Raw genomic sequence first — 17,934 nt, 5'->3', positions numbered from 1 at the left:
ACAGAGGCCAGTCTGAGCCCTGGGGAGAGGAGGAGAAAAAGTGGACTTGAGGTCTTCCCTGGTGGCACAGTGGTTGAGAATCCACCTGCCGATGCAGGGGACACGGGTTCGTGCCCCGGTCCGGGAGGATCCCACGTGCCGCGGAGCAGCTGGGCCCGTGAGCCATGGCCGCTGAGCCTGCGCATCTGGAGCCTGTGCTCCGCAATGGGAGGGGCCACAACAGTGAGAGGCCCGCGTACCACACACACACACAAAAAGTGGACTTGAGGAGAGCCAGAGAGGGACATCCGGAGCTGGGGGAAGGCAGGGATGTGGGCACAAGTCCTCATGGCTTTAGTGGTGGAAGAATATGCATGGGAGCAACTGTTTGCTCTTGAAATAAGCAGGAAGGTCATCAGCTGAGAGCAGAGCATGGGGAGATGGCAGAGGCTGTGAGAAGAATGAAGGTGTGAGAAATCATCTTTGCGTGCGGGAGAGCACCGCGTGAACAAGGAATGTTACGAGGGTTGTGGGAGTTTCTTTTTTCCCCCCAAACTCACCGGGGTACGAGGTGCAGGTGGAAAGCTAGATTTAGTTGGGGCTAATGGAGAGGAGCAGGGACTTGGGGGTATGGGCAAGGGAGAGATGAAGGATGGATCCCATCTCTCCGCTGCTCAAGACCCTCCTACATAGCTAAAAAGAACCTGCTGTATAGCATAGGGAACTCTACTCAATACTCTGTAATGGCCTATATGGGAAAAGAAAAAAAGAGTGGATATATGTATATGTGTGATTCACTTTGCTGTACACCTGAAACTGACACATTGTAAATCAACTATACTCCAATAAAAAAAAAAAACCAAACCAAAAGGAAACAAAACCCTCCTGTGGAGTTCAAGGCACCCAGAGTGAAAGCCACTGTCTCCACGTGGGTCCAGGGGGCCCTACAGGACCTCTTCGCCCTTTCCTGGATGGCACATCTTCCTCTCCTCCCTCACTGGCCCTGTTCCAGCCCCTCGGGCCTCCTCCTCGCTGCTCCTTCCACAAGCACAGACAACCTCTGGGACTTTGCACTGGCTGTGCCCTCTGCCTGGAAGACTCTCTACCCAGCAATCTGCTTGGCCTAGGTCCTTTGGCTCCCTGTAAGGGCTTTTCTGCACACCATCTGACTTAAAATCGCACCCACCCTGGCCCTGCACTCCCCAGCTTTATTTTCGCCACTGCACTTGCCACTATGGACATCTTACATACTTCGCTCATTGTTTATCGCCTTCCTCCCTTTCTAGGTCAGCTCCATGAGGACAGGCCCGTGGGATGGTTTTCTCACTGGGTCCCAGCAGCTGCTCCCAGCTGCACAGCCTCTAAGGCCAGCTCCTCTGCCTCCAGAGACAGGCTGTAAGTTACCAGCTCTGGTGGCCGGCATTCATTGCTGCAGTTTGCCTCTCTGAGAGGTATGGATCTAGAATGAGTCAGGATGAGGCCAGGCCAGGGGGAGAGGACCGCTGCCCTTTTGGAAAGGAGGTACAGATGTGCGGGCCAGTTACAAGCTGGCAGAAAACTCAAAAGTGGCCCAGGCAAGGGACAGACACAAAGATATCTTCCAATTCTGTAACATTCTAGAACAGGTAATGCTCACCCTGGTGATGTAAGAAAAGGCCTGGCAATTGGCTGGGAAGGGCAGAAGGTAACTTCCTGGGGTGGTGACAATGTTCCTTGTCTTGACTGGGGTGGTAGTTACACAGATGTATGCTATGTAAAAATTTACCAAGCTCCACACTTAGGATTCGGTAAATATTATATTACTTATCTGTGAGGTTGGCCTGATTTGGGCACAGAGGTGGGTGACCCATGTACTAGCCATTTTGAGTGTGCTCAGCCATTCACTTCATGTAGTAGATATAAGGGACTGAAGAAGAACCGTGTTGCAACTTCCCTGGTGGTGCAGTGGTTAAGAATCCGCCTGCCAATGCAGGGGACACGGGATCGATCCGTGGTCCGGGAAGATCCCACACGCCACGGAGCAACGAAGCCCGTACGCCCACAATTACTGAGCCCGCGTGCCTAGAGCCCGTGCTCTGCAACAAGAGAAGCCACAGCAATGAGAAGCCCGCGGACCGCAATGAAGAGTAGCCCCTGCTCGCTGCAACTAGAGAAAGCCGACGTGCAGCAACGAAGACCCAACACAGCCAAAAAAAACAAAACAAAACACTGTCGTAAAATACACGTTAAATTTACCACCATAACCATTTTAAAGTGTGCAGTTCAGTGGCATTAGGCACATTCACATTGTCGGGCAACCACCAGGCACCTCCAGAACTTTTTCATCTTCTCAAACTGAAACTCTGTCCTCGTCAAACTCTAACTCCCCATCCCCCTTCCCCAGCCCTGGCACCCGCCATCCTACTCTCTGTGTCTGTGGACTTGACTCCTCTAGGAACTCAAATGAGTGGACTCATGCAGTATTTGTCCTTTTGTGACTGGTTTATTTCACTTAACAAAATGTCCTCAACGTTCATCCATGTTGTAGCATGTGTCAGAATTTCCTTTCCTTTTAGGGCTGAAAAATATTCCACCGTATGGATGGACCACATTTTGTTTATCCCTCCATTCATCCATCCATGGACATCTGAGTTGCTTCTACCTTTTGGCTATTAATGCGCTACAAACATGGGTGTACAAGTATGTCAAGTCCCTGCTTTCATTTCTTTTAGTTATATACTCGGAAGTGGAATTGCCAGGACTTCCCTGGCAGTCCAGTGGTTAAGACTCCATGCTTCCAATGCCAGGGGTGCAGGTTTGATCCCCGGTCGGGAAACTAAGATCTCACATACCTTGTGGCACGGCCAAAAAAAAAAGAGAGATAAAAAGTGGAACTGCTGGATGACATGTTAATTCTACGTTTAATTTTTGGAGGAAACACCGTAATGTTTTCTTGCCCCATCTTTTGGCTCGGCTTTCTTCCAGGTCAGTTTCAGTCAAACACTCCCTGTCCCCCAACCACACCTTGTACTTTCTTGGCTTCAAGATCAGAGAAATAAAGGCTTCTTTTACCCCCAAATCCCAAGGCTGGTGCTCACTGGCTCTGACTAGCCCGACTTTGGTCAGTTACTGCTAAGCCAATCATTGTAGCCAGCCCATGGGGCTAGTTTCAGAGTCCAGAAGTGGGGACCCAACAACTGAACCACGGATTGAGCAAGGGAGCAGGGTGGTTCCCCAAAGCACGGCGGTCAACCTATGTTCACTCTACTGAGAGGGTGGGAAAGCAGCAAGTGTGTTTCAAAAAACTTTCAAGCGGAGTTCTTGGGTGTGATCAGGGGACTTTGGGGTTGGGGGGCTGAAGTAGGAAAAAATCTCTTAAGTTGAGGAAGGCAAGGAATGGAGAGGATGTTCATGAAGACACTAAAGTCCCAGAGGATGGCAGAACCTGTTTAGATCAAGGGACTGCAAGAGGAGAGGGACAGACCTCACTCTTCAACTAATGAGGGAGTGGGTGTAATGGAGACAGGAGAAGGTAAAGCCAGATGACAGTGGACAGGGGTCAGCTAAGGCAAGGAGGTGAGAGAATTGTTATGCATACAAGGGGTTGCTAACCACGGAGTAATGGAAAGGCAAGGATGGGAGGCTGGGTCAGGGTGGAGGTGTAGGGATGAGAGGGCAGATGACATCTTGGGTCTCCATCTTGTATGGTGACCAAGGAGAGAACATGGACAAGGAAGGTCTGGCTGAAAACCTCTTACCCAGCAGCTCCTGGTGGATGGCGTACGGGTGGGTCCACGGGAATACACTCTTAAAGGAGTTCTGGTTTTCTCATCACCTCACCTGCACTTTAACGGACCACGTCACTGAAAGAATCTGGTTGGATGGGGCACCAGTCCAATAGGTAACAATCACAACCACAACTGTTTCTTTAGCATTCACTCCATGCCAGCCACTCCAGCAACCCTTTGAAGTTCAAAAACTCTTCAGGTCCATCCTGGGCTCCTCCATGGAGCCTTAGCCTGTAATCATGATCTTATCTGCCCATATATCAAAGGAATTTGGTAAGGGCAGATAAGAGGAATGAGATCCTCAAAAGCCAGTTCTTCAGAAATGTAACCTTGGGAATTCCCTGGCAGTCCAGTGGTTAGGACTCAGCGCTTTCACTGATGTGGGCCCAGTTTCGCTTCCTGGTCAGGGAACTAAGATATTGCAAGCTGCGTGGCGCAGCCAGAAAAAAAAAAAAAAAGTAACCTTGTGTCCCTCCCAAGAAAGGTCCATGGGCTTGCCAATCAGAAAACTAGAAACCTTCCTTGTTCTGCCACTTGGTAGCGCTATTAGCTTAGTCAACTTGCCCCACCTCTGAGCCTCTTCCCTCAAGTGTCACGCAGAGGAATAGCTGATCTCTAACTCAGTGTTAAAGCCAAGTTATCACCTTTATTGTCACGGTGACCTTAAGCAATCTAAATTTATTTTGGCTAATTTTGTCTGAATACTGCCCCATTAATTTAACCAAAACTTTTTTCAATCTCAAGCTTTATTTGAAGAAAGATCTCCAAGTCGGGGGAAAAAAAGCAAGATGCAGAGCGTCTCTTATTTACGAGAAAAACTCTAATAAAAACATAATTAAGCATCTCTGGAACTAAAACATCTCTAGAGAGATACACACAAAAAACTTTACAATGGTTGCCAAAAAGGAGGATGTCTGGAGGAGACAAATTGACTTTGTTTTCTCACATCGTTTTGCACATTTGACATTTTATTTATATCATATGAATAGATTATTGGTTCAAGATCTAAGTGTAAACAAAATTGAAAAGTGATAGGTACAGCACGCACTCATTCTGTAATCACATTTTTACATCTTACCTTGCTAATAACAACTATCATTTTGGGGCATTTGTTCTGCGCAAAGAATTGTGCCAGGTGCTTTTAAGAAAAGAAATCACCATTTTGTAGATAACAAAACGGAGGCTCAGGGAGGCGCACTATTCTTGGTCACACCGGGAGACTCAAACCTAGGGCGACCCTGGATCTTGCATTCTTAACAAACTAGCTGCACCATCCCTACGTTTTTGCAAGGAAAATCCGTTATTAGACCGTAAGTTTTGAACGACTTCTCGCCTTCTTTAGGAAGGAAACATTTTGAACCACTCCTTGCTCCAAATCTCGGCAGTGTCTGAATCACAGACTCGCACACGACAACCTGCCTAACAACGACGACTGTCGAGCGCCAGCTTGATCCTGACACTGGAGGTGAGTGGGGTTTAGTTTATGGATAGGTTGTTGTACATCGGGGATCTCACGAAGCGCTCGGGAGGATTCAACGACACCAGGCTTGTAAAGAATAGGCGCTCGGTCCCCGGTAGCTTTACTTATGAGCCCTGAGAAGTGGTTGGCCGAGCATCTCTGTCGCAGTCCCAGCTCTCCCACCAAAGACCGTTAAGTCTCCAGTTGGGTTTTTTTCTGGATCGGGCGTCAGTTTCTCCCTCTGTGAGTGGGCGACTGGAAGATCCCGACCAACTCGGTTCTGCCCTTCAGAAGCTCGGCAATCCGTCTGGGCGCGACACCGGATAAAGTTTTAACACCAAAGACCCCGGGCGCTCGCTGGCGCCACTCCCGGGGCAGCAACGAGGAGCTCGGCCCGCCCGTTCCTCGCACACGCACCTCGAGTCTGCTCGGCCTCTCGCAGGAGATGCGGACAGTGGGGGGGGGAAGTTCCGCGGGAATCCCTCGATTGGAGGTCGAACCTCCTCTACCGAGAACAAGCCACTATGAGTACGCTCACACGCGAGCTTCTAAGACCCGTTTCCGCCAACGTACTTCAACGAGTGTAAGATGGCGTTCGCGCAGGCGCGTAAACTAGCAGCCGCAGAGAGACTCAGCCGCTCGCCCTGCCTCACGTGGTAATGGCCTCTCAAAAACCACCATTGAATAAAGAGTCGCGATGTTGTCACATGACGCAGTCCTACCAATACGACAACTGGAAGGCACCAAGGGCCTTGTCACGTGGCCAAGGAGAACGAGGAATTTGCCACTGTCACATGATCAAGTAGAGGCGTGGAAAGGGGAGGGAAACGCTCCGACGCCACGTAACGCCTACGGTTCTGTCACGTGACTAGAGCCCGCCTTCTTATCTCTCTTTGTCCCTCCCTCCCTCTCCGGCTGGGCCTGCGTCGAGCGGCAACGCGGCGTCGAAGGGGCGGAGCTCCGACCGGTCACGTGGCTCCGCACCTCCCCGGCGCGCGCCCGCCCGCTCGCCCCCGACCCCGGCTCCGGCTCCTCCTCCTCCTCTTCTCGCCATTGCAGTTGGACTCAGCAGCCCGGTGCGCACCGCGTGGCTTTTGGGGCGAGACCCCGGCGGGCTCTGGCAGGAGGGCGGCGGCTGCGGTCGGAGAAGGGGACGCGGACAAGGTAAGAGTCAATGTGGCGGTGGCCGGGCCCGCTCCCGCCTCTCCCCCTCCCCCCGCCCGTCTTCCCACTCAGCGCGGGCTCGGCTGAAGAGTCGCGGTGACAAGGCCTGAGGCGCCCCGCACTCCTCGCTTCCCGCCCGGTCCTCTCGCCCTGGCGCCTGGCTCATTCCTTCCTTGCCAGCCTTGCTCCCGCGCTCGGCCGTTACTCTCCCCCATTGTGCCGAGGAAACAAAATGGCGGCGGCGAGGGCCCGGTGCGCGCGCATCCGCCCCCCCTCGCGGCCCCTCGGCCGGCGGCGGCGCCTCTCGCGGGGGGTGCGCGCGCACTGGGCCCCCGGCCGCCGCCTCCCCCGAGCCGGGCTTTGTCTGTTGTGGCGCTACGCGCGCACGCGCGCACGTGCCGGCAGCACACACCCCCCTCCGGCCGGGAGCATCCTGACCCGCGGTGCGGGGGCGACCCCCCTTCCCATCTGTCCTCCTCTTTGTCCCAGTCCCGCCCCGAGTTCCAGGAGGGTCCCAGGTTCCCGAGGCGGGAAACGTCGCCTTCTTTGTCCTTATGTGGGGCAGAGAGGCAGACCCCCTCCTTGGAACCCCGTCATTATTTGGATTGCAAAGGAGGCTTCATGGGGTTCCCAAATCTCTGGCTACCTAGGCCTCCCCCAGATCAGGAGCCAGATTTGGCGGAGGGTTTAAGCTTTTCTTCTTTTTAATTCAGGTGTTTCATTGACGTTGAATTTTTCTCCAGATTGCTTAGGACTTGGCATTCATTCTCCCCCAAAACTGATCTGGTGCGATATTTGAGTGTCCTGTGATCTGCAAGATTGGGACCCAAGCATGAGAGCTTGAAATCCTTTCCCTTTTCTACCTTATTTTCTCAGGTAGTTGAGTGACAGATTCTTGGGGTTGCTCTTGAGGTTCTGTCCTGGGTAATACTCCGCCTGGGGGAATTATTTGGGGTGTACAGTGATCAGCATGCTCTCCTCCAGTTCACTGTCTAAACCTAGGGAGAGTAAGCCATCTCTTCTCAATATTTCCAAAACTGTTTGAAAGTTGCTTGGGGCTCTGCCTAGGGGACCTGATCGATCAGCAAGGAAGCATTGGTTAACCTTTTCCAGACTCAGGCATTTCAGTGATTCTGAATTTTTTTATGATTGCTTAGGACTGTGATGTCTTTAAAATGAGTGGTCTGGTTGGCATATTTGGAGTCCACGGGAAAACACAAGGTGTCACCCGAAGTTAGGACTGAAATTTACGGCTCTAGGCTCTTTTCCTCAGGTATTTGTGGTCTGGAATCTCCTTGGATTGCTCACAGTGCTGCCACTATGCTTTGTGTGTGGTCTCATAGGATGTAGTTACAGCAGTCGCTCAGACTGTGAATGAAATGTGGGAACCAGAGGCTCATTCACAGCTGGAATGGGGCGGGGAGGCTCCAGGGCACTGGCAGGTGCTACTATCCCTGTCACTAGTCCTGGGGTTTTTACCCCTGAGCTGTCTCTTGGCCTTGTGGACAGCTCCTGGTCCCTGTGAATAGAATCTGTGCAGACCTTAGCGTTGTCTGAATTGATTGGAGGCAGGCCGTTACTGCCAGGCTTGGCCTTGCTAGCACTGGGCACTGATTTATCAGGGTCTCCCTACCCTGCTGAAGCTTGGGCCAGCCTGGGACTTTCCCTGTTTCTGGAGTGGAGTGGTGCCTAATCATCTGCAGTTTTTTTAATTTTTTCTTGATTGAATTTGTCCAGTGCCTGTAGGTAAAAGTTCCTTTAACTACTTCCATTGTACTCGAGGAGATGCCCATATTCCTGGGAGTGAGGAATCTAAGGCTGTCTCTTATTTTTCTTAAATTTTTTTCTTGTCAAAACAAACAAAAAAATATTGGTAGGAGTGGCTGCTAATATACATATATATTATGTATTTTTAATTTTATTTATTTTTCTGTCTGCGTTGGGTCTTCATTGCAGTGTGCGGGCTTTTTCTAGTTGCTGTGATTGGGGGCCACTCTTCACTGTGGTGCGCGGGCTTCTCATTGCGTTGGCTCTTCTTGTGGAGCACACGCCCTAGGCGCATGGGCTTCAGTAGTTGAGGCATGCGGGTTCAGTAGTTGTGGCTCACAGGCTCTAGAGCTCAGGCTCAGTAGTTGTGGCACACAGGCTTAGTTGCTCCGTGGCATGTGGGATCTTCCCGGACCAGGGCTTGAACCCATGTCCCTTGCATTGGCAGGCGGATTCTTAAGCACTGTGCCACCAGGGAAGTCCTGGCTGTTAGTATCTTTTCTTTTCTCAGTTTAAGGAGAACACTTTGGGTTTTTTTATTTATTTTGGCTGCGTTGGGTCTTGGTTGCTGCGCGCAGGTTTTCTCTAGTTGCGGCGTCAAGTGGGGGCTGCTCTTCATTGCGGTGTGCAGGCTTCTCATTGCTGTAGCTTCTCATCGCAGAGCATGGGCTCTAGGCGCTCCGGCTTCAGTAGTTGTGGCACACGGGCTCAGTAGTTGTGGCTCGCGGGCTAGAGCGCAGGCTCAGTAGTTGTGGCGCACGGGCTTAGTTGCTCCGCAGCATGTGGGATCTTCCCAGACCAGGGCTCGAACCCGTGTCCCCTGAATTGGCAGGTGGATTCTTAACCACTGCACCATCAGGGAAGTCCACTGGCTGTTAATATTTCGATGTCACAAATACGGTGCTCATGCTCTCCTGGTTAAGTTTGCCACGTAGGGATAGGTGGAGTCGCTGATGAGGAAAGAGCCTTTTACAAGTCTATAAGCCTCTTCTCTTTGGTTAAACATAGGCAGCACTTGTAGGCTTCAGCAGCATGTGGGAGTTGGAAGTGTGCTCACTTTTAAAAAATTATTTATTTTTGGCTGCATTGGGTCCTCGTTGCTGCATGTGGGCTTTCTTTTAGTTGCAGCTAGCACAGACTACTCTTCATTGCGGTGCGCGGGCTTCTCATTGTGGTGGCTTCTCTTGTTGCGGAGCATTGGCTCTAGGCGTGCGAGTTTCAGTATTTGTGGCGCATGGGCTCAATAGTTGTGGCGCATGGGCTCTAGAGCGCAGGCTCAGTAGTTTAGTTGCTCCACAGCATGTGGGATCTTCCCTGACCAGGGCTCGAACCCGTGTCCCCTGCATGGGCATGCAGATTTTTAACCACTGTGCCACAAGGGAACCCCTGTGTGCTCACTTTTGAAAAGGGCTTTAGAAGTTTTCTTTGGGCTGAGGTGGCTCCCTCTTATTTACCTTTCTCATCTTTCTCCCCAGTTCCTCCTGATTTCACCTTTTACATCTCAGAGGAATGATTCCTTCCCCCTGGAAACTTGGACTTGCCCTCCTGCTACATTTTGTCATTAAGTTGCTTAACCTTGTGCAGTCTTGAAAAATGTGTAAAGTGTCACCATCTAGTATTAGCAGGTATGGCCCACAAAATGGTGATATTTGATTTGCATGTTGCTTTGATCGATTATTCTCAGGAGTTAGGATTTTTAGGCTCTGTGTATTATTATTATTATTATTTTAATTAATTAATTAATTTATGGCTGTGTTGGGTCTTTGTTGCTGCGTGCGGGCTTTCTCTAGTTGCAGCAGGCGGGGGCTTCTCATTTCAGTGGCTTTTCTTGTTGGCGGAGCACGGGCTCTAGGCGCGTGGGCTTCGGTAGTTGTGACTCATGGGGTCTAGAGCACAGGCTCAGTAGTTGTGGCGCACGGGCTTAGTTGCTCTGCAGCATGTGCGATCTTCCCAGACCAGGGTTCGAACCTGTGTCCCCTGCCTTGGCGGGCAGATTCTTAACCACTGTACCACCAGGGAAGTCCCTCTGTATGTTATTATATATTATATTTTGTGTTAGCAAAGTCCTGGGCAAGAAAGATTTGATTTCTTTTTCCAGTGGCAGGGTTCTGAATTAGAGGCAGATAGTGGTTTGACGGGAGCCTGCACACTGTTGGTTGGTGAAATGGGGTTGCGGCCCTGAAGAGATGAGGCGGACTTTAGTCTTCTGCTGGAGCATTTGATAATTTTGTCTGAAGCCACTAGTTTCCCTCCTGCTTTGTTATTTAGGTTAAGTCGGTGCTGCCTCTGTGGTGCTAACAGTGTAACAGAAATAATACTGAAAGCAGGGTAGGCATGTGTTTGTTGGGGAGGCTTGTCAGTGTGCTGACTTTCTAAAAGAAATTGTTTCTTGCCATTGTTGTGTTCTATTAAATCTCTGTGGGATTTTTCCTAGACATCACTTTTTAGGTGATACTATTATAAGTAGCAATTGGAAATTCAGTCAGACTTTAAAAAAAAAAATATTTACTTATTTGGTTATATTGGGTCTTAGTTGCAGCATTTGGGATCTAGTTCCCCAACCAGGGATCGAACCCGGGCCCCCTGCGTTGGGAGTGCGAAGTCTTAGCCACCGGACCACCAGGGAAGTCCTTCATTCAGACTTTTAACATCAGGTGTTTTCAGATGTTTTGTGAAATGATGTCCCGTTGAAATGTAATTTTTTCTCTTCTCATTGGATGTCCACATAATGAAGAAATTGAAAACTCTAGTTTTCAAAACTCCAGTGGCTCTAGTTTTAACAATAAAATGAGTTTACTGTCCAAGTGATACTTTCTTGTCCGTATAAGATCACAAAGGATCATTTACAAAGTTGAATGTGTGTCCTTTTATTAGAGTCTGTAAATTTGTTCCAGATTATTTTTTTTAATCTTAGGTGATTAATGAGAAGAGGTGCTATTGGCAATTTGAGGTTCATGGTAATTTTCCTTGAAACAGTCATTTATATGATTTCCATTAGGATTGTGGTTCAAGCTCAAGGGTAAGGTCTTACTGGGATAATCTTCTAGGCCACTTGCTTTTGTGCTGCTTGCCTTTGAACTGATTTCTTTCTTTTATCTGAGTGTGTGGTGTGTGTGTGTGTAAAGGATGAATGTGTAAGTTAGGCCTGCTTTTCAGTGGTAGATTTAGAGCTTTTGCAGGTTAATAATTCTTACTTTGTGTTCATAATTCAAAAAAAAAACAGTCTAAATTTCCCTAATATGGAAATGACCAGCCCGGCCCCATGGCTCATAGTGGCTCTTAATATTTATTTATAACAGCCAAGAACTAGAACCCATCCGGATGTCCTTTAATGGGGTGAATGGTTAAACTGTGGTACATCCTTATCATGGAATACTAGTTAGCAATAATAAAGAGCAAACTGTCAATACACACACAACTTGGATGAATCTTGAGGCAGTTACGCTGCAAGAGACAGGCCAATCCTGAAAAGTTGTATGCTTTACAATTCCATTATTATAACATTCTTGGAATGCTAAAATTACAGAAACCTTAAAAGGATTAGTGGTTGCTAGGGGTTAGGCATTGGGGAGGGGGGACAGTTGGGAGGTGAATGTGACTATAAAGGGTAACAGGAGGGATCCTTGTGACAGCAGCAGTCTGTATCTGATTGCGGTTGTGATATTGTTCTAGAGTTTGCAAGATGTTGCCATTGGGGGAAACTGGGTAGAGTACATGGGGGGATCTCTGTTATTTCTTACAGCTGCATGAGAAGCTACAATATCTCAAAATTAAAAAGTTTCATTTGAAAAAGAAACTCTTACCCACTAAAATAATTCACAGTTTGCATGTTATGTTAATATTTAACATCCTTAGAGAGACAGTCATTTTTTTGTTTTTTTTCTTAACTAGAAACTAGTTTTTAAAAAAACTGGGGATTTCCCTGGTGGCTCAGTGGTTAAGAATCCGCCTGCCAATGCAGGGGACTCGGGTTCAGTCCCTGGCCCGGGAAGATCCCACATGCTGTGGAGCAGTTAAGCTCGTGCACCACAATTACTGACCCCACGTGCCACAAGCTAGTGAAGGCTGTGGGCCCAGAGCCTGTGCTCCACAACAAAGAGAATCCACCGCAGTGAGAAGCCCGTGCACCGAAACGAAGAACCCCTGCTCTCTGCAGCTAGAGAAAGCCCACGTGCAGCAACGAAGACCCAAAGCAGCCGAAAATAAATAAAATAAAATAAATTAAAAAAAAAAAAAAAATCTGAGGCTTTCCCATGGGAACACAGGGGAAGGTTGCCTCTGCCTGCCCCTCCCCCCTCAAGGATTTCTAAGCTGGCTTCCCTTCCCCCCTTGCTGCCTGAAGGGCATGTTGCTAAAAGAGTTTAACAATTCCCACTTGGAGTCACTTTAAACCTTTTTGCTGTAATATTTTTTCACAGGCCGATGTTAAAATACTTCTGTTGGTTCATCCAAGAGTAGCTGAAATTACTCCTTCAATACATTGCATTTGTAGTTTTACAGCTGATAGAGCATTTTTCCACCTTGTCACCTTTAATCCTTACTGTTTGCGGCTCTGAGGTGTAGGTAGTGTTTTAATCTCATTTTTGACCCAGCTCTGAAAAGATAAAGGGATTTGTTGCAGGTTCCACAGTGGCCGGGTTGGAAAGCCCAGGTGGACGCAAACCTGGGGCTTCTGTTTCTGAGACCTGTGGCTGTTCCACGGTGTCATTGGGCCTGGAGGCCTGGGTCTCACAGACCAGTTATAGTTCCAGAAGCACTCTAGGAAACAACCTGCATTTACCAGTTAAAATATCTTTTTAATTAGTTAACATACTCCATCTCCACCTTTTCATAAGAAAAAGGATGTTTTAATACTGAACATATAGGAAGAAAATAAGTTTAGAGTAAAGGACAGTCCTTTCTTCTTTAATTAATTTATTTTTGGCTTTGTTGGGTCTTGTTTGCTGCACGCGGGCTTTCTCTAGTTGTGGCGAGCGGGGGCTGCACTTCATTGCTGTGCGCGGGCTTCTCATTGCAGTGGCTTCTCTTGTTGTGGAGCGCGGGCTTCAGTAGTTGTGGCACGTGGACTCAGTAGTTGTGGCGCACGGGCTTAGGTGCTCCGCGGCATGTGGGATCTTTCTGGACGAGGGCTAGAACCCGTATCCCCTGCGCTGGCAGGCGGATTCTTAACCACTGTGCCACCAGGGAAGTCCCAAGGACAGTCCTTTAAATTGAAAATGTTTGTGAACATCTTTATTCCTAACTTTATACCTCCCTATGAACCAGTAAAAACACTGTTGGGGACAGAACTGGGAACCATTGCACTAGACTTAAGATATGTCTTGAATTGAAAAATTTCTCAGAGTGGCATCCATAAGCAGATTTTAGATTGGCCTCTTCTGGCTGGATTGCTTTGTTAAAATTATTTTCCATATATCCTCGATGATGTGAATCTGTAAAAGTTTAAGGAGTCACTTACGAGTTGTATGTATGTATTATTTCACTTTGCGTTCCAGGATAGGATTATATTTCCAGAGGTCAGGGAACCAGGATTGGGTCCTGTACCTTTTAAAGCCTAATTAGGTCTCTTTAAGAGGAGCATCCAGTTTGGGACCATTCCCAGGAGTGACTGGGACTTTAAGGTTTTGTGAAGTACCCTGGATGGGGGAATTTACTCTGGAAAATAGGTGGGGCCATACCTGTTGGGGTGTTGTCACTACACCTGTTCATTCATTCTACAGACATGTGTTGATCCACACATGCTGACTTGGGCACGTTTCTTCCCCAGCAGCAAGTGGTCATGAACGGCATATTCCAGTTAGCGAGAGGTCAGGGAAATGGTCATCTCACCGCATGCTGTGGTTTAAACTTCTGTAACTCTGCAGCTCTGGATGGGCTGGTTTTGAGAACAAAAGAAAGAAACCTGATCCCTGCATGTTAGAACATCCCAAAACCACACAGAGGTTGTTTAAGATCCTGATTCTTCGCTCCTCACTCGTTCTTTACTTGGACTTCTTTTCAGAGAGGCTGGGCTGGTAAATATCAGTCTTCAGTTGGGCCTGGTTTGAATCCTGAATGAGGTTGCAGGAGCAGCTCTGTGAGCCTTTCAAGGCTTGGGTTTAAAGTTAGATTGGCAGGGGCAGTGGAGTGTTGCATATATAGGTGGGTATTGTGGGTTTCTTGCCAGTGGTGTTCCTCAAAATCTTGAGAAGGAGGTTAAATGAGGTGGATTCTCTGGTATTCAGGACTGGAGCAGCTGGCTTCCAAGAGGCTGATTTGGATGACAGATCGAGGCTCACACAGAGGCAAGTGAGGCCGGTTTTGTTGCCCTGCAAAGAAATACTGACTCCAGTTATTATTATTTATTTATTTTCGGCTTTGCCGCGCGGATTGTGGGATCTCAGTTCCCCAACCAGGGACTGAACTCGTACCCTTGGCATTGAGAGTACAGAAGCCTAACCACTGGACCACTCGGGAATTCCCGACTTCAGTTTTTACGTGTTTTAGTTCACAGAATAAGTACTCTTACTCGCTTTGTCCCCCTGAATCAGAAGCCATCGCCACTAAGGCCTGGCCTGAGGGAGGAGGGCTAGGGGATGAAAGGATCACAGATGGGCCAAGGGTGGTGGTCAGAGTTAGCCACAGCCCAGTGAGCCCCTTTAGGGGTCCCTTCTTGGGCCTGCCTCTCAAGTGAGGCAGCCTGCTGGAGCAGAGGCCACAGCCATGCTCCGAGTTTTAGCAGAGAAGACAGCAGATGGAAACCTTGCTGCGGAACGTTTGCTGAAGACAGGAGCATTTTGGGGGCGCACAAATGTCCTTGAGGGCTTGTGATGGGCTGATGTTTTACACGGTGAATACTTTTTTTAATGTTTCATTTTATTTTATTTACTCATTTTTGGCTGCGTTGGGTCTTCGTGGCTGCACGTGGGCTTTCTCTACTTGTGGCGAGCGGGGGCTACTCTTCGTTGCGGTGCGCGGGCTTCTCGTTGTGGTGGCTTCTTGTTGCGGAGCATGGGCTCTAGGTGCACGGCCTTCAGTAGTTGTGGCATGCGGGCTCGGTAGTTGTGGCTCGAGGGCTGTAGAGCGCAGTCTCAGTAGCTGTGGCGCACGGGCTTAGTTGCTCTGCGGCATGTGGGATCTCCGCAGATCAGGGATCAAACCCATGTCCCCTGCGTTGGCAGACAGATTCTTAACCACTGTGCCACCAGGGAAGTCCTATCTGCCATTGACATCTGACTTTAGTTGTTGTTCACATATCTCTCCGTCTCTGTATTCTTTTTGTCTTTCAGTCTGCTTCATTTTATTGAAATATAATTAACAATCTATTTTTACAATGCTTTTCAAAGTAGCAGAAAGTTGTAGTCTTTCCTCTAAATATTAACTAGAGTCCAGTATTTATTTACATTTTTTTCTTTTGAAGTAAATGTACAGATCTTGAATATCCAATTCAATGGATTTTGACCAGTGCATGTCCCCATCAGTATTACCAAGATGTAGACCATGACCATCACCCCAGAAGGTTTCCGGGACCCCTTCCCAGGTGTTTCCTGCCACCATCCCCCAGAGGCAACCGCTGATGAGTTTTGGCTGTTCTGCTGAGTTCGAGAACTTCATCTGTGTGGAAGCTTTTTTTTTTTCCTTTTTCTTTTTTGATAGTTGCCCCAAATGTAGCCACTGGAAGTGCTCACAGGTCAGCTCAATTGTCCTTTGGACAAGCCTGCAGTAATCTGTGCATGTTTCCTTGCTTTCTGACACTGCAGTGTGACCCAGGCTCACCCATTATAGTTGTGCATCAGGTGCCGAATCAACCATTTCTTCCAGGAGCTCCTTTTAGAAGATTTTAGACAATATCAGTCCTACAAAACCCTGAATAAAAAGGTCTTAGTCACCTGGGATCTCAGTTTAAGCTCAGTTATTTTCAAGTCTCTATATCTGATATCTGTGGTGGAGGAAGAATGTAAGATGAAGAGATGGTAAGTGTACAGTGATGCATTGGCTCCGGACACCATGTTGGATTTGGAGGGAAGGCGTTTCTCCCTTAGGGTACACTCACTGGCCAGGTCCACAGGAATGGGGGACTTGTGTGCTGTGTTCATCACTGTCCCAGCATCTAGCTCAGGGCCTGGCACAGGGGAGGTGCATGCTGAATACTTTTGAATAAGTAAATACAGTTTTAAACATCATCCTTCATTATCAGATTGATGAAGTTTCAGTATAGATACGGCCAGGACTGGTGGCTGTTTAACATGGGCTCCTCACCAGTCAGCTGTGATTTCTGATGGCCTGCCTCTTGTCAGTTTAGAATTGGTTTTCTGAGCTTTGCTTTAAATTTTAGATTACCTGCCATGGTTGCACTTTTGTAAGAATTCTTGTTTACTACTCACTTTTAAAAAAAACCCAAAAACTATTATGGAAATTTTCAAGCATGCACAAGTGATCCCAGTATACCCATCCTCATCTTCAGCAGGTATCAACATTTTCCAGTGTTGGTTTATCCTTTTCCCTTCTCCACTCCCCACCTCACTGGAGTATTTTAGAGCAAATACCAGGCATGTAGTTTAAGCCGTAAATTTATCTTAAATATGTATCTAACAGATAAAGACATTGTCTTTTTTTAAAAAAAAATAAGGTATTTTATTTATTTATTTTGGCTGCGTTGGGTCTTCGTTGCTGGCACGGGCTTTAGTTGCGGCGAGCGGGGGGCTACTCTTCATTGCGGTGCGCGGGCTTATCGCGGTGGCTTCTCTTGTTGCAGAGCATGGGCTCTAGGCGCGCAGGCTTCAGTAGTTGTGGCTCACGGGCTCTAGAGTGCAGGCTCAGTAGTTGTGGCAGACGGGCTTAGATGCTCCGCGGCATGTGGGATCTTCCTGGACCAGGGATCGAACCTGTGTCCCCTGCAATGGCAGATGAATTTTTAACTACTGCACCACCAGGGAAACCCCAAAGATGTTCTTTTCAAACACAGCCGTAATATCATTCGTTCCTAAGTGAATGAATAATTATTCCTTAATACAGGATGTGCTTTTGCATGTGCTCCGCCCCTGCAACAGCCAGTGATGTACATCTTGTCTGTAGCAGAAGTTGGTGCTGTTTTTGCGGGTCTGTGGGATTTATGCTCCATGCTTTCCATAGGTCAACTCATTTAATTTTCACAGTCCCCTTGAAGAGGTAGAGGAGTAGATTCATGTGGCAGGTTAGAAGGAAACTCCAACGAAACTTCAAGGCCACACACAGGTGGTGGCCCAGCTGGCAAAGTTTCAGGCCCACATCTTTGCAAAAGCTCCCACTTGGTGACTACCACAAGGGCCCAGGCACAGCCAGGAGCTGAGCCCAGGGACTGGTCCTCCACTCCTCCCTCCCCTCCCTCCCATGTCAAAAGCATTTGACGTCACCTGTCCTTTTGCCTGGCTCTGCAGGGGCATCGCCTGTCATTCCACCCTCAGATTTTCAAGTTCTACTTTGGAACCCTTAAGTTTTCGATGAGATTGCTAGGTAGTCCTGAAGCATTGTGGGAAATTATTGTTCTGGTTAGTCATGTCGGAGTTTATCCTTGAAGGGGGTGCGTTTCCGAGATGAACCTGCTGCCCTGGCTGGTAACTGGTATGGATCGAAGGGTTATGTGGTTAGCTGTTATGTGGCTGGAGGGAATGGGTGGATTCATCTGTTGCCTATTACGCTGATGGGATTTTTTTGGTTGTTTACTCATTTGGAAGATTTCGGTGTGGACCAGACTGTTTGCATAGAGTGGGAATTGAGTAGGTTGTAGTCAGCATGTTATTTAGAGTCCAAAATTGTAATTATAGCTACGTTTGTCTTGAA

The 17,934-nt window shown here is 48.3% G+C and overlaps 1 long non-coding RNA gene across 1 annotated transcript; it reads left to right on the top strand.

Moving 5' to 3' along the window:
- The first annotated feature begins 6,121 nt into the window (after window positions 1–6,121).
- LOC114484826 (uncharacterized) lies at window positions 6,122–17,887 on the top strand. Its single transcript, XR_003678173.2, has 4 exons — window positions 6,122–6,369; window positions 7,113–7,245; window positions 9,612–9,761; window positions 15,536–17,887. It is a non-coding gene; the product is annotated as an uncharacterized lncRNA (long non-coding RNA).
- The last annotated feature ends 47 nt before the right edge of the window (window positions 17,888–17,934 follow it).

This window comes from Physeter macrocephalus, unplaced genomic scaffold (genome assembly GCF_002837175.3).
Source record: "Physeter macrocephalus isolate SW-GA unplaced genomic scaffold, ASM283717v5 random_63, whole genome shotgun sequence".
NCBI lineage: Eukaryota > Metazoa > Chordata > Mammalia > Artiodactyla > Physeteridae > Physeter > Physeter macrocephalus.
The sequence above is the reverse complement of the archived record's forward strand: the minus strand, read 5'-3'. Positions and strand labels throughout refer to the sequence as shown.